This window comes from Chelonia mydas, chromosome 8, assembly GCF_015237465.2.
Source record: "Chelonia mydas isolate rCheMyd1 chromosome 8, rCheMyd1.pri.v2, whole genome shotgun sequence".
NCBI lineage: Eukaryota > Metazoa > Chordata > Testudines > Cheloniidae > Chelonia > Chelonia mydas.
Window position 1 is genome coordinate 102,993,026 of NC_057854.1, and position 20,709 is coordinate 103,013,734.

The 20,709-nt window shown below is 58.8% G+C and overlaps 1 protein-coding gene across 1 annotated transcript in view; it reads left to right on the forward strand.

Annotated features, from left to right (window-relative positions):
• The first annotated feature begins 15,202 nt into the window (after positions 1-15,202).
• The window catches only part of EIF2B3 (eukaryotic translation initiation factor 2B subunit gamma), a 139,758-nt gene continuing 134,251 nt past the window's right edge, over positions 15,203-20,709 (forward strand). The window contains exon 1 of the mRNA XM_037906661.2: positions 15,203-17,644. The gene's annotated coding sequence lies outside the window, so the exon portion shown is untranslated. The remainder of the gene's footprint in view (positions 17,645-20,709) is intronic.

Below are 20,709 nucleotides of genomic sequence, written 5' to 3' on the forward strand. Positions count from 1 at the left end.
CCCACCCCCCCAGTTTAACAGCTGTGACTGGTTCCTTCTCCCCCCGAACCCCGCTGGCCCCTGCAGTGCACCCCTCTGGCCACCAGGTGTCGCTTTAGGCATGCGCCGAAGACCCTGCAGCCCTGGGTGGGGTTGGGGTCAAATCCACTCCCTGCCCCGGGTCCCCACGACCTCACGGGGCAGCAGCAACCACGGCTGAGCTGTAAGCGAGGCCGCCATGGCGCTGTCTAGGAAGGCGTCCTCCCCCCTTTGCCCGGCAGGGGCATGGTGCCATCGGCCATCCTCCAGGCGGCTGCAAGTCCTGGAGCCCCTCGAGCCAGCACTGCCCAGGGGCCCCCGTCCCTCGTGCTCTGGTGCGTCTCGCTGTGGGGCGGGTGAGAGCAGGGGCCTGGGGCTCAGGACTCCGGGGGGTCTTTCCTCGGCTCTCTGCCCTGGTTTCCTCTTCTAATGGGGCTGCTGCCAGGGAGCTGGGTCCGGGCCTGCATGGGGCACTCGGAGCTCTCGAAGGCTGGGGTGGCACGGGGAACGCCCCCACTGCTAGGCCATCTCCGGGGTGCTGTCTCCATGCTCCCAGCACTGGGCATGGCTGGCCCTCACTCGGGGTTCGTGCGTGTCAGCACGTGGGCATTGCCCATGCGCTGCCAGCCCTGGCCTGGAGGAGCACGGCGCATCCCAGGTGCCCTGCGAGTGCCCACCCCCTCGCTCACCCCCGGGCACAGCCCCCTCACAGTCCTGCCCTGCCAGCAGCATCCCCTGGCCTGTCAGACCCTCACTGTGCCTGGAAGGGGCCCGTGGGGCTGCTGGCGGGTGAGCTGGGGACCTGCCCTCACCCCCTGGCAGCCAACAACTCTCCTTCGCTGCCTGCCGGGGCTGGCTTTGAACCCGCGCCCTGGAATCCTGTGCTAGCTCTTCCCAAGTGACTTCAAGGGGCCTGGAAGCAGCTGCGGGAGATGGGGAAGTGGGAGGGAGCCGTCCCCGCCGGCGCTGTGCGATTAGACTCTGCCTAGGCCAACCTGCTCCCTCCTCCCCCGGTCCATGGGCCAAGCCCAGAGGCTAAGAGCTAGGAAGGCGGCAGGCTTCTCTGGGTGGATCAGTGCTACCCCCAGCTCCCGCCCCGGCTCGCCTGCGCCCCGAGCTCAGCGGGAGTTGTGGGTGCTCAGTGCTGTCTGGGCTCAGGGCTATAAGTGGCAGGCAACGGGGGAGGGGGGGGGGCTTTTTCTGCTGCCCTGGGGTGGTGCCAGCAGGCCTGGAAGGGTTAAACAGAAGGGCTTGGGTGGGGTATCACCTGGGCATGGGGGGCTCCTCTCCTTGGTTTGGGGGACGAAGGGGCAAGTGCTGCTGGATCTTTAACAAGGAAATCTTTCCTCCTACCAGCGTGGGGTGTGTTTGAGTTAAATGTTCACTGATTGCGGCAGAGCCAGGGCTAGACCCCTCCCCTGGAAGGCAGGAGATTCACTGCTTCAGCCTGGCAGCTGCCTAGTTGAGTCGGCCGGGAAAAGCAGGGCAGACGAGGGCCTGGCCCGGGCCCAGGGCCGTTCTGTGCCCAGCTGGTTGGGCTCTCGGCTGCTTCCCCCACCGGGTCCTGTGGCTTCTGCCTGCGGCGGGGTGACGGTTCGAGCGCCCAGTGGGGCGGTGACCAAGGATGGTTAGCGGCTGCTCTGGGAGCTCCTGCCACTGGGGCTCATCGAATCATCGAGGGGGCGAAGCGCCCAGGGCTCTGCCCCACTCGCCATTAGCGCAGGTGCTGAGCTGGTGCCTGCCCCCCCCCCCCCCGCTCCTGCCCGAGCGCCAGCTGGGGACACGGCACAGCCCAGAGCGGCCGTGAGCAGGAACGTGAGTCAAACCGTATCCGCTGCAGCCAGGCTAGGCCCAGCCGGCTCCCTCCAGGAACACCCCCCTTCTAGCTGGAATCCCGGGGCAGAAAACACCCCGGTGCCAGAGTCCGGCCTGGGCGACTCTCCCCAGCTGGGAGCCCTGCTCCCTGCCAGCAGCGGGGAGGCCTGGCCTGTTCTCCCTGGGACACCAGCCCTCTTGCAAACCCCGCCGGCCCACCCAAGTGGTCGCTGGATTCCAGGAAGGCAACTCTGCTGGCACGGGGGCCGCGGGGAGGGGTGGGGAGCGGTTGGTAATGAGAACTGGGCTGCTCGTGCCAAGGTGAGTAATGGCCTGTTGCGCCCAGAGAGTTCCCAGCCACCGGCTGAGGTTTCCGCTCCCTGCAACCGGGGCCTGACCGCGCACCGAGAAGGACGCTGGGGCATTTGGTTTGGACCCAGCACCCGTCTCTTAGCCCTGAGATCCCCCGGCCCCGCCCTTGGGTGACGTGTCGTGCTGCTGAGATGTACCTCGCCCTCGTGGGGGGTGCTGGCCTGTTGCTCCCCCCTTCTTGGCTCGGGCCGAGGGGAAGTATGACCAGTGTGAGCTAGGAGCTGCTCTGGGCCGGGCACCGTACGTATGGAGGGGAAGGGGCTGAGGGCCAGGGCATGGCATAGGTAAGAGGAGCACACTGGGAAGCTGGCACCCCAATACCTCCCCTCCATGGAGTCCAGCCCCATTTCTACCTGGGTCAGCACCCCCCATTCAAAAGCTGCCACATCTTCCATATTGTGTGTACCCTGGGGGGTCATTCCCCAGGCTGCTGTGGGTATCAGGGTTGGGCCCCCCTATGCCCACGGGAGTGCAGAGCCTCCCTCCTGTTCCTGGCACTGTCTCCAGCAGCCTGTGGGGTGCGGGGGGGGGTCAGGTCCTTAATCCCAAAATGGAACCAGGCAGCTCTGGGCAGGAGCTGCTGGACCCCGACAGCCCGATGCCATTCCTGGCTGGGAGCAGGCCCCCGCCCCCGGCTGCACTGGTGCCCCAAGGGCCCAGAGCGCGCTGCATGGGTGCAGGGCTTTGGCCCGCCCGGGACTCCTTCTGGGAGCAGGGCTGAGCGTCTGGCTTCTGCTTCGCATGACCTTTAACGTTTCCATCTAAACGCTCCTGCAGTGTTTGCAGGATGTCTGGGAAACAGCTGCTGCATTCCGCCCCAGAGGTGGCTGCATTGCAGAATCGGCAGGGGGGGCTGCTGTGAGGCTTAGGTGACGTTGGAGGTCACTGGGTGAAAGGCTGTAGCGAAGGGCAAAGTATTATTGTCCAGACTAAAGCATGAACCTTCAGCCCTCGATCCTGCATGTGCCTCTTCCGTACTTCAGCAGTCACAGAAATAAGAATGGCACGATTGGGCCCTCCTATCCCCCCTGCCCTGGTGCGCAATGTCCCGTGCTGTTGTCGTACTGTGTCACGCTGGTTTGGCCCAAGCAGTTAGCCGGTATTTGTGCTTTTGCTGCTGCATTGTTTCCATTAGCAGGAAAAATCGATGCTGGGTCAGGTATTTCTTTGATGCAATCCTGTTGGATAGTTGCCTCTCATGCACAGCTGCAACCAATCAAACCCGAAGCCCCTGCATTTGCAATGAATCCTGAGGAAACATCTTGGCCCATATGGCTTAGCAGCTGATTGGCCCAGCCAGGTGGACTGTTGCCATGGGCAGTGACTTCCTGTTGTTTCAGCTATCACTACACAAAGGGGCATTTAATTGCTCCTCACATTTAGCCTAATTGAAAGGTGGCTCATACACCCATTGACTTGAACCAGGTCTGTGATTGATCTACAGCTCAAAGCCACGCTTGACGGCAGCTGCTAACACCATCCTGCATAACAGTCCCACCAGGGTTGTATCTAACAGTGACTAAGCCTTGGATGAATGGACCAACCTGGGCACTCCAGCTAATTTCACTTCCTTATTGCGCATTGTAACACTAAACCATCAATCATCCAAGACTCCCTAACAATACCTGCAGGACTTGACTTTCCCCGGGATCACCCTCGTACGCGACCCCTCTTACGCTCCCTTGCTGTGTTGTCTGATCCGGCAGGGAGCTCCCTGGGCCAGGGCCTTCTCTCTCGGCTTTGAAGGCGCTGATGGTGCCACGTTGGGGTGTAGGGGGGGCGGTCCCGGCCCAGGAATGGGGCCGTGCCCTGTGCTTGGAGCAGATCAGTGACAATATTCCAGCTCTTCTGAGGAGGTGACCGGGAGCAGCTTGACCCTCTCCAGGGAAAGGGAGAGCCGACAGCGGGCACCCGGTGACAACGTTGTTACAGGGGGTGATGTAGACGCCCCCCCCTCCCCCAGCATGTCCAGTAGCCCGGCTAATGCCGTGAGCCGCTTTCCGTGGGGTCGAGGCCTGTGGGCGCTCCCAGCCGTGGCGTTCTGGGGTTGCTGGCTCGGCTACACTGGAGCGAGGCCAGCGACATTGTGCCTGACGTGGGTCTGTGTCAGTGGAAAGGCGAGGTGCCCTCCCCCTGTATCTCTCCTGCCCGTAGGTGACCATGGCCCATTTCTAGGGAGCTCTGGGTGGGCCCTAGGCCAGCTGGTAGGAACCCCGGCTCCATAGCACGTCTTGGGGGGGGTGGTGAAACGCTTGCTCCCAGAGCACCCTACAGGAGCTGGCTGGGCAGCTGGGTTATGGGGCAGCATCTGCTGGGACGGTCGGTGGATGGAGTGCCCCAGGGGCTGGCTGCAGGGCCCAATCCTGGCACCCCTCCCCCAGCGGCGCGTGCTCCAATGGCCCATACAAGAGGGAGAACAAGGGATGCCCTCAGCCTCGTGGGCCTCTCAGAACGCAAAGGGGCGAAGCGGTGCCCGGCCCTGGGGCATGGGGAGGGGTGGCACTGTGCCCTGGCCAGGAATGGTCTCTGTGGCCCAGCAGGCCTAGGGGATGGCAGTTCCCAGGGCGAGTAGCCCCGTTGCGGGTGGATCAGTCCTGCCTGGGCCCTGCCCCGGTACCCGTCTCCTGCTTTGGCAGCACTGGCAGTAAACTTGGCTTGAGCTGACCGGGACATTGTGTGTGCCGGGCAGCAAACGCAGCGTTGCCCGAGAGCCTTCCTGGGAAGGGCCCTGCAGGAGCCAGGAGACGGTGCAGCCTGCCCCCCTGTGCTCCCCCTGGGACCAGTCCCGGGCCTGATCTGAGGGGCTGGGGACCATGTGCCAGGGACCCTGGTACTTAACCCTTCGGGCTGCGGCCGGCGCTGAGGGGCTTTGGTTATGTTTCCGCAGCAACCGCCGGCTCTCAGGCCAAGCGACTCGGTTCAGATGAAGGGAAAACAGCACCAAGAAGGAACAAAGGTGAAGTCTCCCCGAGAGAGCAGGGCTGAGCCTGCCTGAGAAACGGAAAGGGGCATGGGGGGAGTGTCCACCTGCAGCAGAAGAGTTAATGGGCTTGAGGGCTCAATTAGCCGACTGGGTTCTGCTCGTTAGCGGACCCAGCTGGGGAGGAGCTGAGCTGTGTTTGTACAGGGCAGCGCTCAGAGCAGAGGAAGGAGGCTGCGGGATCCACCCTAACAGCCCAGCCCTGACCAAGGGCTGGGGCCAGGGTAGACCCCAGGAGTGGAGCCAGCTGCTGTGACGGGCCTTGGCTAAGGGGTACCGCCCTCGGGGGCTGGCGTCCCGGCAGAGGAGCAGTGAGCCGAGGAGAACCGAGGGAGACTCAAAGCTCCCTGAGCAGGTGAAGTGTTTGGGGGACACCAAGGAGGAAGCAGGAACCCGCCCCGCTGAACGGAGAGTGGGGTTGCTGAGGGGCCTCGTCGGGGCGGGAGACGGGGGGTGACTAGCGCTGGGTGGGATGCTGCTGGGTGGGGCATTGATTCCCTGGAAGGGGTGGATTATGCTGTGACTTCCCGGGGGGGGGGCAAGGCTCTGGCCCATGGGGGGCCCTGAGGACAGGAAGAGGCAGATGTGCTGCAGCGCCGGCTCTTGCCATGAGAGGGCGCCCTGGACAGTGGATCCGTCACCAGCGCGGCACACAGCTCCCCAGCACCACGCTGCAGGGCCCTGAGCCGCCTGCCCCACCCTGCCCCATATCTTCAGCCGGGGGGAGCCCCCCTACTATAGCCCTGGCTGTGACCGAGTTATTAGCCCTCCCGCTAGGGGCAAGGGGGTGTGGGCGCAGCTGGGGCAGGAGAAGGCAGGATGGGTATGCAGGGGGGTGGCAGGGAGGGGATATTTGCCTCAGTGTCTCCCGGTGTGGCGCTGCTCTGGGGGCATGGCCGGGCCAGGTTGGGTTGGCATCAGTGACAGCACTGGCAATAGAACCCAGGCGTCCTGGTCACTGGCAGCGACCGATCATGCGAGGCTAGCGTATGGGGGCAGCTTGGGGGTCGGGTGGAGGGCTGGAGCGGGTGGGAGCAGAGAACTGCCAGCCCCATGCATAGAGTGGAGATTGGTCGGGGTTATGGTGAGCACTGGGAGGGTCTGGAGGCCAGGCTGCCCTAGGAGAGCCCCCAGCCCCTGGGGGAGAGGGGGAGTTGCTGGGAGGGTGGGTGTGTGGCTGTCTGCACTCCCCAGCGCTGTTAGCTCCCGGGGCAGTGGCCCTGCTCAGACCACACACAGACCCCCGGCTGCTCCGCTGCCCCAGGGAGATCAAAGTCCGGCCGGTCAGGCCTGGCCTGCGGCTGATCGAGCTGGGGAGGCAGACTGTGAGGGGAGACCCAGCCCTGGGGCACGGGGAACCAGTGCCACCAGCCAGCCCTGGCACGTGGCAGGGTGCAGCTGGGCCGCAGAAACGCGGCCGTGGGGTTGCGGGGGGGATGGTCCCCTGCCAGCCCAAACCAGCACCGGAGAGCCAGCCCCTGGGTCCAAGGCCAGCAGTGCAGCCAGCACGGCTGGAGGGTTCTGGGGTACAGCCCTGGTGCTGAGGGGGTCAGGCCTGTGGGCTTTTCTGATCTACAAAAGGCCACGGCTTCCCCCAGCAACACCGGCTGGGTCAGAATCCTAACCACACAAGAGCAAGCCCTGTGTTCGCCAACAACTCGACAAGCTCCCCCATGCTCACCAACAGCCCAACAAAAACCCTGCCCCTGTGTGTCGAAGCGGGACTGTTCTTAATGTTTCCTCTGAATAGTGTGGAGGTGCCTCAGTTTCCCCTATGCAGTTCTTAAGTATCTAGGGGGTGGGGTAAGGGTGTATGGTTGTTGCAGAGCCCTAGAGGGCAGGTGTGTGCAGGGGTCTGGACACAGAGAATGGCCGACACCCTGTTTCCTGGCCACTGATGGCCTGGGCCCTTCCCCCCTGCAAGGTGAGAGCTAAAGGGCTGGAGAACAAAGGAATCAGGTGCCCTCCTGGCCTGGGAAAGGGACAAAGCCCGAGGGGGGGCGGGGGGGGCTGGAGAGAGTTTCAGTTTGGGGCTGGCTGGGACATGGAGTGAAGGGCAGACTTGGTTGTCTGGCTCGCTGCCCCCCAAAATGGACCCAGCTGAGGGGTCCTGTTCTCTGCACCTACAAACTCTGTTTTAGACCATGTTCCTGTTGTCTAATAAACTTTCTGTGTTACTGGCTGGCTGAGAGTCACGTCTGACTGTGGAGTTGGGGGGCAGGACCCTCTGGCTTCCCCAGGAGCCCACCTGGGCGGACTCGCTGTGGGAAGCACACGGAGGGGCAGAGGATGCTGAATGCTCCGAGGTCAGACCCAGGAAGGTGGAAGCCGGGTGAGCTGTGTGTCCTGCAGACAGGCTGCTCCCGGAGAGGAGACTTCCCCAGAGTCCTGCCTGGCTTCATGGGGAGCAGTCCCAGAGCATCGCCCGGGGACTCCGGGACACCCTGTGTTCAACAACAACCCCTGCCCCCTACAATCACAAGCAGGCTGACAACAACACCCGCCCCCGCGCTCACCAACAGCCTGACAACAAACGCCCCCGTTCTCATCAACAGCCCGACAACAACTGTGCCCCTGTGCTCACCAGCAACACCCGCTCCCTACGATCACCAACAGCCCGACAACGACATCCGCCCCGTGTTCACCAACTGCACGCCTGCCCCAGCTCTCACCAGCACACATGCTCACCAATAGCCTGACCACAACCAGACCCAGCGTGCTCACCAACAACCCAACCGTAACACACCTCCCTGCGCTCACCAACAACCTGACAACACCCGCCCCCCTGCTCACCAGCAGCCCTCTAGTAACAACCCATTCCCCCACCCCCACTCACCAACAACCCAACAAGAACAACCCAGCCATTCTGCTCCCCCCGCACTCACCAGCAACCCGGCCTGCACCCCCGCCCCGCTCACACTCAGCCCCACCTGCTCAGTCGTGAGTCGCGACCCTGGGACGTCAGTCCTGGGCACACGGGGCCATGGTGTGCAGACAACCACTCTTAACCCGTCGCTGGTCCCCGAGGCGCCGGGGCCCGGGCCCAATCCAGCACACCCAGGGCCTCCGGAGCCAGCAGCTGCTTGTGGGGCCTGGAGGAGACGCTGCCTTGACCGCACTGCCAGTGGGCTCTATGCCCGGTCTGGACCGGTCACTAACCAGCATAGTCCCCCGCCACGCTGCTGTGCTCTCTGGCACCCCCTGCAGGCCGAGGGGCAAACCCACTGCCACAGCACAGGGATGAGCCGCCGAGTGGGTACCTGGTACCAGCGCCCTCTCCCGGCAGGAGCTGGAACTGTTCAGCAGCATGTCAGAGACCAGAGGGGCATGGGCTGGGGCCCCAGGCCTTTGCTGGTCCTAAACCCTACGCCAGCTGGGGTTTCCTAGACACACAGGCGCAGTGCATGTGCCTTCTAATTAGCGTATAGTCTTTGAACCTCGCCGCCTTTGTGTCCGCAGACTACAGGCACTTCCAGCTCAGTCAGTCCAGCGGCTACACGCACACGGTCCCAGCACACGGGGCTTTTCCCTGCCACGGCCCCATGGTACGTCAGATATTGCAGTACAGCTGAACCCCCAGCCAGTATCGGCCACCCTTCGTGCCAGGCGCTGGACGAACACAGAGCGAGAGCGTGTCCCTGCCCGAAAAGCTCTGACAAGGCAGGCAGAGGGTGAGAGGGAAACTGAGGCCTGGAGGGAGGGGGAAGGGACTTGCCCCAGGTGACCCAAGTCTACTGCCCTGCCTACCTGTTGTTTTGTTTAACACCATCTCACTGCAGAGCTGCCTGGTTTGAAGGTGTATGTACGAGGGGGCAGAGTGAAGGGGAAACTGTCCTTCTTTACTTTCTGCCATTCCCACTGCCGCGGTGGGACCCAAATACCTGGGCTTTCCTGTGTGGCATTTCTTTCCTTTCTTAGCACCCTCTTTTTCAACCTCCATGTGTTCTCTTCATCTCGCTGGTGTGGTGACTTGCTTGACCTTGGGCTATTTATCTCAAACACCCCCACCGACTGCCTGCCAAGGCCGCCTCTTTGGCTGAGTTGCAGGTAGCGTCTGGTGCCCCCCCCCATCCCCGAGCCCCCCAATAAGGTGTGTGATTTCCTCAGACAGCGGGAACGGTCACGAGACGCGACGGCCAACGGTCACAGACGTGGTGACCTGGGAATTCCTCTCCTCCCAGCTCTGGACGTGACCTCCTGAAATACCCCCGTCCCCGCACTTTCCATTCGACGTGACTTTTTGGTTTTGTAGCCTTGTTGCCATGTGCTGCGCCCAGAGCAAGCTGCGTGAGGCCTGTCTGATTTCCAAGCCCGGTTTGATGTTAATTACGTTTTTCATGTGACTCCCACAAGAACCGGCGCTGCTCCCCAAGTGGGAGATTCATAAACAAATTGGCGGCCGGAGACAGGGCCTGGCAAGATTTATGGGAGGCGTGATCCTGGTTCCGCGCCCCAGTGCCCGTCGCGGCATGTCAGAGCCTCGCCCCGGGTCGGGGTTGGCTGGTAGACGGGGCAGCGGGTTTCATGCGCCAGGTGTGGGTTTCAGGCCCCCCGGTAATCGGCGAGGTAGCTGCCATTCTTCGGATTTCACACAAACAACAACAACCCACCTTCCCTCGCATCTCAATGGGCCCCTTTGTGTGCGGCCGCCCGCTGAGGGGATGATTTATGGCAGCTAATAAGCAACGCGTGTCTGAGGGCAGGCCCCAACCAGCCAGGTGACTCATCCCAGCCGAGCTGTGTTTCCCCCACAGTCATCCTGGGGGGGTCGGGGAGGAGCGAGACGGTGATTAACAAAACCTTTGGAATGAATCTTTTCCCTCCACCTGCCTCCCGCCCTCCCCTCGGCCAAAGCGCAGGCGCGGCGTGACAAACAGCTGGCGCCGTCCCTTCGGCGGCTGCTCCCTGGCTGTACGGGTCACCCGGGCCCTGCTTGGCTCCGCGTGGGCTCGGCTAGGACCTCCAGCGGCTCCAGCCAGCTAAGCTCTCAAAGCACGAACGGGGAGATCTGAGCCAGTGCTCGCGGGGGACCCAGAACAGTGTACGTTCACAACCCCCCCCGCCATTTAAACACCCCCACACTGAGTGCCTAGCCCTGCTGGGTGGGCGGTTAGCCTCCCGACTTTGACACAGCGACGCCTGCCTGGAAGCTTGCAGCAGAAAGGGGGTGCAGGGAGAGGGGCTGCGGCCACCCTCTGGGAGCAGAGCTGAGCGGAGAGCCCAGGAGGGGGAATGAGCTCCCGGGTCCTAGCCCTAGAGGAAGAGTCAATCCCAGAGGCATTGTGGGGACAGGGCAGACTTGGCCGCTGGTTACAGGGTCCCTGGGCTGGAACCCAGGCCAGAGGGGGCAGGCCTGGGGCCCCTGCCAGCCACTCGGAAGGCCGGGCTCCCTTCTCCAGCTGCTCGTTCTCCTTTGCTCATTAGCAGCCCCCTTTTCCCTAGAGCGATACAAACGGGACGTCTGAGCGGCAGGGCCGGTAATTAATGGCACCCAAACAAACCAGCGGCTAATAGCGGAGGCGGGGGGGCAGAGGGGGTGTTTTCCTGGCTACATTGGAAGTTGTTTCCCCTCAGAGAAAAAGGCATGTTGGTGAGAGAAGAAACCCCCATTGATCCCACCGCAGCCCCTAATGAGGAGGAAGGGGGCCAGCCAGGGGATTAGACCATTGTAGAGAGGCCTCTTGCTCTCCCATACACTCAATTGGTGAGTTAATGGGCACAAAGGACTCCCTGGGTCGGGAGAACGGCAGCACGAGCTGGGACTGCCCTCTCCTCTGGCATGGCCGAGGTGCCCCCGTCCTCCTGCTGGGGGGTGCTGCCCTGGGGGCAGGGATGGGCTGGGGGGGCCCCAATGCTGCTTTGGAGACAGGTGTGACATTGCACCCCATGTTCTTCATCGAGATATGATTACGGCATGACTCTGATGAGTTTTATGCAAGACTGGTCATGTAAGCTATCATTGAGAAGGTTTCGATTGACTGACTATGATTATCCTACTTGTATGCATGTATCATTTCGGTATCTGAAGTTAGGAATATTGTCTATGTATCTATTACAAATGTTTTTACCCCTGCAAAACCCTAGCTAGGCAAAAGAGTGTCTGTCTAGATGGCTGGCTGGGAAGGACCCATTCCAGTCAATGGACTATTGGGAGAAAACAACAGGTCTTAGAAGATGCTAATCTCCCACCGGAGAGCCTTCCTGGGGAGCCATGTCATGGCTTCTATGACACTCCAGGGGCATGTGACCAGATCACATCGTGCTGGACTCCATCTTGGGATACCAGTGCTTTTCCACTGAAAGACGTGGGAACCAAGCTTGGAGACAAAGGGTTCCCGCCATATGCAAAAGCTATTTAAGGTAGGGGAGTGACATCATTGTGGTTCTTCCCTGACTCCCCACCCAAAGAGACTCCGGGAAACACCTGAGGAACAAGGACTGGACTGAGGGGAAGTGCTGGACCCAGGCTAGAGGGATTTCTAGCCTGCGAAAGGAATACCTGGGGTTTTAAGCTGCAAGCAAGTGCAGCTGGCCCCTCAAGAATGCCTAAATCAACAGTTAGGGTGAGAATTTGCTATTCATATCCAATCTCTTTAGTATATTAAGCTTATATTGCATTTTTGTTTAGTTACTAGGTAATCTGCTTTGATCTGTTTGCTGTCCCTTATAATCACTTCAAAATCTATCTGTTGTAGTTAAAAAACTTGTTTTTGTTTTGTCTAAAACCAGTGTGTGGAAATCACGACTCAGGGCAGAAAGACTGGAGCCTGGGAGAGGGCTTGGCAGGCCGGTTGCAGCAGTATCGTGTAAAGGGAACCCAGGATGGTGGGTCAGGTGGGTCTTTCCCAGGCAGGGAGGGTGTAGGGGGGCAGGGAGCAGCCTGACAGGAGGGTGGGGGGCTCAGGGAGCCAAGCTGCCCTGAGCAGCTGGGCTCTTTCTGCTCCCCCCCGAAAAAAACCCCTCACAGTTCCTGGGGTGGGTGGGTGTGAGCGCTGCCTGCTTCCGCAGCAGCTCTGATTGGCTGCTCTTCCCCAGGAGGTGGGGTAAGTGGGGCAGGCAGCCAAAGAGAGGTGGATTTCCCACCCAGCCAGGCATAGGTGCCAACTCAGAGGATGCTCCGAGGCTGTAGCACCTATGGGGAAAAAATATGGCAGCTCCCGCCCGCGGCGATCAGCTGTTCAGTGGCGTGCCAGAGGCGAGGGGGAGGAGCGAGGGTGGGGTGTGCTTGGAGGAGGGGGCGGGAAGGGGTGGGGCCTTGGGGGAAGGAGGGAGTGGGGGCAGGACCTGGGGCAGAGCGGGGGTCGAGCACCCTCGGCGCATGTGCAGGCAGAGTTGAGACAGCCAGGATCAATGGCGGTTCTCGCCCCGGCTGGGCTGGCTCCAGCCCCAAGCAGAATCAGGCGAGCGGTGGGGAAATCATAGGAGCTGGCGGCGCTGTGGATGGGAACCACACCCTGGCCTTTCACCTCTGGGTGCTGTTTGACAGGACCTGCACCCTGCTCCACAGGCCAGGACTGACAGGGCCCGGCAGAGCTGGGGGCAGCCCAGCACTGGACTAGGAGGGGCTGCTGGTCAGGACTGGGGGGTCATTGGCATAGCTGTGTATGTGGGGTGAAGGGGAGCCCAGGGCTGGGATAGCAGGGGCAAGGGTGACCATCTCTCCAAAAGGCAAAAGCGGGACACATGCAGGAGCCCCGCCCCTTCTCCTGAGGCCCCGCCCCCAGCCAGGCTGGAAGCTGGAGCGGGCTCGTTGTAGGAGCCACCCAGGGAGCCCAGACTGCTGTGGGGAGCCCCAGACCTTTCATCTACCCTGGGCAGGTGCCCGAGAGCAGCCCCACAGTCCATGTCCCTGCCCTCCGGGACATGCCGCCCAGGGCAGGTGGATGGTCTGGGGCTCCACACAGTGGCCCGGGCTCCCTGCGCAACTCTTCTTACTGCCCGGCTCCGGCTTCTCACCTTGCCAGGGGGCAGGGCCTCGGGGGGTGGGGTCTCGGGGTGAGCGGGGGCTAAGGCCCACCTCAGCCCCCTCCTCCCCCCAGCCAGAAAGAGGCTGGCACGACCCCTGAGCTTCAGGAAGGCGCGGAGCAGCACCGCAGGGAATCCAGGACAAATGCTATCCTGGAGACATTTAGCCCAGGACTGGGACTTAAACTCTGCGTTTCGGGACTGTACTGCCCAATTCAGGACGGGTGGTCGTAGCAGGGGCCCTGGGGGTTGGGAGTGAGTGGCACCAGCTAGTGGATCTCCACGCAGGCATACAGTTCTGCCCACACAGATTCATTGCAGGATTGGGGCCTAGGTGGGTGAAGGAAAGTGGCAGATGCATCAGTGCTTTGTATAGAGGGCGTGGAGGTTTTTGGTGGGGAAGGTAAACGGGAAGGGAGGAAATCTCCTAGCCTGTAATTTCTCATTGTGCGGGTGCTTTGGGGCGGGGAGGGGGGCAGATGCGGTCGTGCTGAGAAATGCCTAGGTCAGCTGCTTGAGTGAAACAAAAGTGAGAGGCGATCCCTGTCTGGAGCTAAAATGGAAACGGGGAGTCAGCACATCCTGCCCCGCTTGCTAAAAAAAACATTCAAATTGCAAACAAATGTGGGGCGGGCTCCAGTGCTAACAAGCTCTCCATCCGGGGCTTTCAACAGGCACTGAGCTGTTTACTGATGTGGGAAGCCAGGAAATCTCAGCTAATTCCACGGACCCCCAGAGGTAACACAGCATCTACTTTCTCCTGCACTGAACAGAGCCACAGGAGCTGGGCCGCCAAAGAGGGATGGAAAAAATGACTCTTCTAACAAATCATTGCTTCCCTAGGGTTGCTGGCAGCTGCCACTCAGAACTCTGTGGAGACAAGGGATCGAACCTGTAGCATCCTACTTACAGGGACCAGCCCCTTCCCACCATAGGGTGGAACCAGGGTTAGCACTATAGAGGCTAAGGCGCACAGGTGAGCAGTTCTTGTCCCATCCCCTAGGGGGCAGCACTGATACAGACACTTTAGCTAGTACAGCTGGCTGGAAAATGGTGTTGGAGTTTTTTTCCCGGTGGAAAGTTTTGATTAAAAAAAGGTTTTGTCGAAAATTTCTACATAAGTTTGACTTTGTGGTGAAAACTAAAAAACTAAAAAGCCTGCAAATATCTGTATTTGGAAATGCTGCTGCAGTATATCATGGGAGCTATAGTTTGAGTGCCTCATGCTCCGGTTCTCCTCCAGGGCTCCTTGGTTGGACTCAATTTCCCATGATGCACCATGGAGGTCCCTCATGGTAAAGGATGCCAGTTGCATCATAGGAGTCCATGGTCAGGATGCATCCTGGGAGATGTAGTTTGGCTGGGGAGACTGGCCGAGAGAGGAGAAAGGAGACAAGGGGAAACTGGACTACGATTAATTCCATGAGGCTCCATAGCAGCCTAGCCAAATGGAAGTATTTCAGGTTTGGGCCACACTATTGTCAAACGTTTGGGCTTTGATAAATTGAAATTTCCTGCAGAAAGCAGGCGCTTTGCAGGAAACATTTCATTTTGTCAAATAACCAATTTTATACTGAAAACCAGTTTTGTGGCTTGTCTGATTCCCCATCCGGCTTCGTTTGACACCTATCTTTTGTTTGCCAAGAGCCCTCTGTGCTAGCCACTGCTGTCTGACTAGCACGGAGTGAGCCCAGTGCATGCGATACCTACCTGAGCACTAGAGGGTGCTGAGTGACGGAGTCAGGGAGCAGGGAGGATGGCAGACGGCAAGGAGCTCTTGTGAGCTTGCATGGGTGAAGAATCCAGCCTGTTCCTGCCGGGTGCTCCCTTGCTTCAGCCTGAATCCAACACCGGGGAGCAAGCTGCACAGCTGATCTGGTGTATCGCCACACTGTACTCAGCAGGTGGTGTGACTGCAGTGCTGCCTTCTGCTGGATGGAATCAGATCTGCTCCCCTGTGTGTCCCAGGCCCTTCACTGCTAATAGAGATTCCCCTCAGCTGACATGGTAGAGGCTTTTGCAGCAGGGAGCTCTGAGCTCTTGCTGTGATGTCCCGAGTGGAGCCATGGAGGTGGAGTTTACCAACGAAGCCAGCTTGCGGCCCTGGGACTGCTCTGCCGGCTGGTGTTTCAGTCGAGGCAGATCGCGTTGCACCCTGGCTGGAGAGGCCTTATCCACTCATCAGTTGCCAACAAGGGGCCTTGGGCGGGTTGCTTATCAAGACGGGCGTTGGCTCCTTTGGCTCTGTGCTCAGCCCTCTGACGAGATGTGTCCCAGTGAGTTATCGGCGAGGACGGCTCGGGAGGGGAACGCAGCACCCCATGCTGCCCAGCAGGAGAGTGCCCTGCAAAGCGACTGAGCGTAGATCCCCCGCCGGCTCCCCGCACCCTACCGCTGCTAGCTGGGCCCACAGAGCTTTATGCATTCGTATTGCACAGCAGCAGTATGATTGTTCTGCTTTGCTCGGGGCCGAGCGGCCTGTGCGCTCCCATCAAGCAGTCCAAGCCCTGCCCCTGGAGCTGGGTCAAATCGTGCTGCCGTTTGGGAAGCAGGGCAGTCCAGGCTCAGGCACCGGCCCGGGACTCGGGAGACCTGGGTTCCAGGCCTGGCTCTGCTGGTGACCTGCTTTCCCAAAGTCCAGTGGGCTGCCACTCCCCGTAGAGGATCCAGGGATCTCGTGTCTGCTCAGAGGCAACGCGTGGGCACCAGGCAGTGCATGGGAGACCTGGGATCCAATTCCAGCGTCTTGCCCCCCAGGCTGGGAGAGAAGGACTCATTCTCCTCTCATGTGGCAAATGCCATGACTCATGCTGACGGTTGGGGGGTTCTGCCGCTGGCCAGGCCCTGCTCAGAGCGGAGCAGCTGCTTGTGCCTGCAGCCCCAGGGCTGCTCTGCTCTGCTCTGGGGCACGCTGCAGTATTTTCACGCCGACCCCCGTGCGCCAGCTTGCATTTTGCTTTCCAGAATTTAACTTGGGTGTGGTCGTATAAGCAGCTCCCTTCTCCAAGCCAGGCCTGAGGCTGAAGCGCTGCCGTCTGGGCCCTCGAAAGGGGAAATCCACAAGGCCTTTAGCCCATTAAATCACAGCCAACCCTGCTAAGGCCACTCTGCCCAGCTCCCGCAGTGGCCAGATGTCAGCTTCCAAGGGAATAATGGACGCTGTTGAGTTCAGTGCCGCCCAAATCTCCTCTGGAAGGTGGCTAAGACGGGCCTGGCGGGTGCTTCCACCCCAGGAGAAGCAGAGCCGGGAAGCCTGACGCCTGCGGGAGGTGCACACAGAGAGACCAGAGAGGGAGCAGAGGTGCAGTCAGCCCTCCAGCTGTGATCTACGGTTAAATAAAGGTTCGGCCAGTGGCCGGGGGTGGACGCGGGAAGGCGCTACGTGCTGTGTTCCAGTGGCTGTTAATAGAGGCGAAACCAAAAATCCCAGCCCGGGCAATGTAATCCCAGGCTGGATTTTCCCTGTCGTATTCAAGAGAAAACCTGGGCTGGCAGGTGGGGAGTGGGAAAAGTCCTTAAGCACCTGGCGAACTCTAAACAGCTGCGCTTGCACCTTCGACGGCCTGGCAGTTGAGGCCCAAGTCAGGGCCCCAGGAGATCTGGCTTCTAGTCCCTGCTCTGCTGCTGACTCTCTGGGTCCTTGAGCAACTCCCTTCACCCCGTTTGTCTGTTTAGACGGGAAGCTGTGCAGGGCAGACTGTGTCTGTGCAGCACAACGGGGCCCTGATCTCCGCCCGAGCCCCAGAGGAGCTGTAATATAAAGACTCTCGCGTGATTACGTCTCCTGCCTCTCAGATGTGCACGGCGCTTTACGAACATGCAGGACCCAGCGACTCCCTGGCCTGAAAATCTTCCAGCAGGGACGAGGATAGAAAAGGATCGGTTCCTCCAGAGAGGAACATGTGTTCTCTAGGGCCAGTGAGCGAAGCGTGGAGCTCGCTTTTCGGGTGAGAACCAGAAACCCTCCCAGCAGCCTGCCAGGTGACTGAGGCTCATAGCGTTTAAAGATCTCCTGGAGCAACGTAGCACTTTTCATGTTGTTTTGATCGGGGCGAATCTGTGCTCCTTTCCTTTGTTAATTGCAGGGGAAAATGTTAAGGGAGTGAAGCCAGGGAGGGGCTGCCAATGTCGGTGAAATGGGATGGTAAAGATCGAACCCCCCCACTGCTCGCAAAGTGGGCATGGGGCAGCCAATGGGGCGGTAAGCACCGCACTCCAGCAAAGTATGCGGGGGAAGGACAAAAATCACTGGTGTTCTTTGCAACAGCGCAGGGATACTGCAGCCCGGCTAGACTGTAAAATGCTGAAATGAGGGGACAAGCCATCCCTGTGGAAGGTCACAGACATCACTGCAGAGCCACCGGGGCACATTGGGCCCAATCTTTCCAATTCTTCTGCAGGCTCTTGTGTTCCGCGGTTCAGTCCGAAGGCTCAAAATACAAGGCAGCCCTGGTCTGCGGGGCTGTAACCTGCTGGAGGCGTGGCAGGGGGCAGGTAAGCGTCTCTCTGTGTCCAATTTAGGGGCCCAATCCAGTGCCACTGACTTCAGCTGAACGATTCCCCTTTGGCATCAGTGGAAGTTGGGTTGGGCCCACTGGGTCTGAGCCAAAGCCAGTGGGATTCTTTCCATTGTTTTCCCTGGGGGTGGGATCAGAGCCGTGCCATTACCCGCTCCAGATGGGCGGTGGGTGAATGCTACCTGGGCTGGAAGGCAGCCCTTGGGCAAGTGGGTGTCAGCTCTGCTGACATCCGTGGAGCTGCCCCTGCTCTGGGGAGCTAGCATACACAGTTTCCATCTGTCCCCCCATCAGATGGCTGGGGCAGTGGTCGGGTTGCGTTAAAACCCCTAGAGCTGACAGTATGGGTTCAGCAAGGTGGATTCTGGCCTTTAACTGCAGCTGAATTGGGCCCCCGGCTCTGTGTTGCAGAGGGAATGTTGACCTGAATTGTGTGTAAGGGCACCTCCTAGGGCACGGTCCTGGCGGTGCTGCCATGTGCAGGCTCGTTCTGTTCCGATGCTCACAAGGCTTCCCAGGGAGAGTTGTGCCCAGAGGCATTTCTGTGACGGATCTTGTCCATCCCAGTGAGCTCAGCCCCTGGCCAGATCAGACCTAACGTCCTTCTTGAACAGATCCAACCTCATCTACACAGCCTGATGCTTAATCTCTCAAAAACTGTCCCAGAAGGCACTAGGCCTAGGGCCAAACCCTGGGCGATGGGCTGGGATGCCCAAGAACAGCCCCTGGCCTGTGTCCCCACCCCCTGGGGTGCACTGCTCAGGTGCAGGGGTCTGGGGCTCCCCACAGCGGCCCCGGGTGGCTCCTACTACTGCGTGGCTTTGGCTTCTGGGGGCATGGCTAGGGGTGGGGCCTTGGGGGGGAAAGAGGAGGAGTAAGGGGCAGGGCCCCCTTCTCTGGCTTCTTCCCAGCCTTTATAGCTCCGGACTAATAAGATTGGCAGTTACCAGGCAAGCACAGGGCTATTCACCCGGCCCCAATCCATCCCCCTTGATTGGGGCTGGAGCGGCAGGACCGGATTAAGGGCTTCTCAACCAGCACCCTGCCACAGGGACCAGTGAGGTCTCAAGTGGTGGAGTGCAAGGAAGCAAAACACTGAGTAGGTGAACTTAGGTTGTTTAAGACGATAAGGCCCTAAGTGCATTTAATGGATCATATATTGGTTAGTAATAATATAAGCAATATAATTGTTGGCTAGTTTTTAGTGTGGTTAATAAGACCTCTGAATAACCTTTTCGGGAAGGAGTGCAAACAAAGCCTTTTTGTCTTACTAGATATTCAGTTTCCGGAATGTCCTGAATACACCTGACTTGGGTACAAGACGACAAAAGCACAATCAGAGAAAGCAAGGGAAATCCCCATCTAATAATAAGACTAATAGCTTTGTTATTGTTAATAAGTAGCGTGACGTTCCCCGCTGGTGTCATCCGGACTGGTGATCTGCTAGGTCACTCCAATCCTTGACTCTGGGAGCCAGCCTTACCCTGCTCTGCTGTGAGACCCCCCACGCCTGGGCTGTTCACACACAGCCTCTAGCATGTAAGCTGCTCCTTGGATTGCTCAACCGAATGACACTAGCCAGTATCTCTGGTCCCAGACGCAACCCTAGGAACCTCCATCTTGCCGTGTCCAGTTATGCCCGCTGGATGCTGCAAGCTTATATGAGTTTGTCAATTTAACAAAGAAATTGATATGTACCAGGCTTGTTATCTCAAGGGGAGTCTCTGACATGCTTCAAACCAAACACACTGCTTCAGATAGGATAAACAAACAGATTTATTAACTACAAAGATACATTTTAAGTGATTATAAGTCAAAGCATAACCGGTCAGATTTGGTCAAATGAAATAAAAGCAAAACGCATTCTAAGCTGATCTTAACACTTTCAGTGCCTTTACAAACTTAGATGCTTCTCACCACAGGCTGGCTGGGTTGCTCTTCAGCCAGGCTCTCCCCTTTGATCAGCGCTTCAGTCACTTGGTGATGATGTCTGTAGATGGAAGTGGAAGAGAGAGGAAGAGCATGGCAAACGTCTCTCCCTTTTATCATGTTCCTTCTTCACTCTTTGCTTTGCCCCCTCCCTTCAGAGTCAGGTGAGCATTACCTCATCGCAGTCCCAAACTGACCAAAGGAAGGGGGGTCACTCACTTGAGAATCCAACAGATCTTTTTGTTGTTGCCTGGGCCGGCATCCTTTGTTCCTATGAGGCTGGGCTGGGTTTGTCCCATACATGCCCTGATGAGGTGTGAACTGCCCGTCTGCTCTTGGAGAGTTTTTGCCTGGGCTTATTTTAAGCCATGAAGACACATTTTCAGCCTCATAACTATATACATGAAATTATAACCTATAAGATTATTTTAACAATAATTACTATAACATCACTATACAACCATGCTCAGTGCATCATGAGCCTTCCGAAGACACCCACCATGACAAACTTTGCATTGGATATCACACAATCATTTTATAAGGATGAACATGGGGGTGTAAGGTGTTCCCCCGAGGTACAAAGTGTCACAAGTAGATAATATGTTATATAATCTAGTGTGTAGTGTGGAATTTCATATATGGCCATAACTATTAGGCAATGAATCAGAGGAGGGGGTGTCGATGAAATTGGATGTTGATAAAAGTAGGGTGTCCTCTTGGGTATAAAAAGAGTGTGCTGAGATAAAGGTTTTGCCTTTATGTATAGCCTTTGTTTGTGTACACCCAACTCATTGGCCTGTTACCCCCAATTGATCCCTGGGGTGTGGCATTCTGTACCTATGCTGAAATAAACCTGTTCCTTGGATTTGAATTCAGAGTCAGCAGGGATTTCTGGCTGCTACAGCAAGCAGTGGTTGTCTGCTTTGCTAAGTTCAGAAGATAACCTGTGGGCTTGGTTGGTGGTCGTGAGATATCCTTCCAGATATCAAGGAGGTCTCTGACTGGCTGCAATAATGCCTCTTCTGGGAGAAATTAAGACAGTTATAATAATTTTAGCTGCTGTGGGGAAGCTTTGGCGCTTTCCCAGAACCCTACTGGGTTGGACTTGAAAAT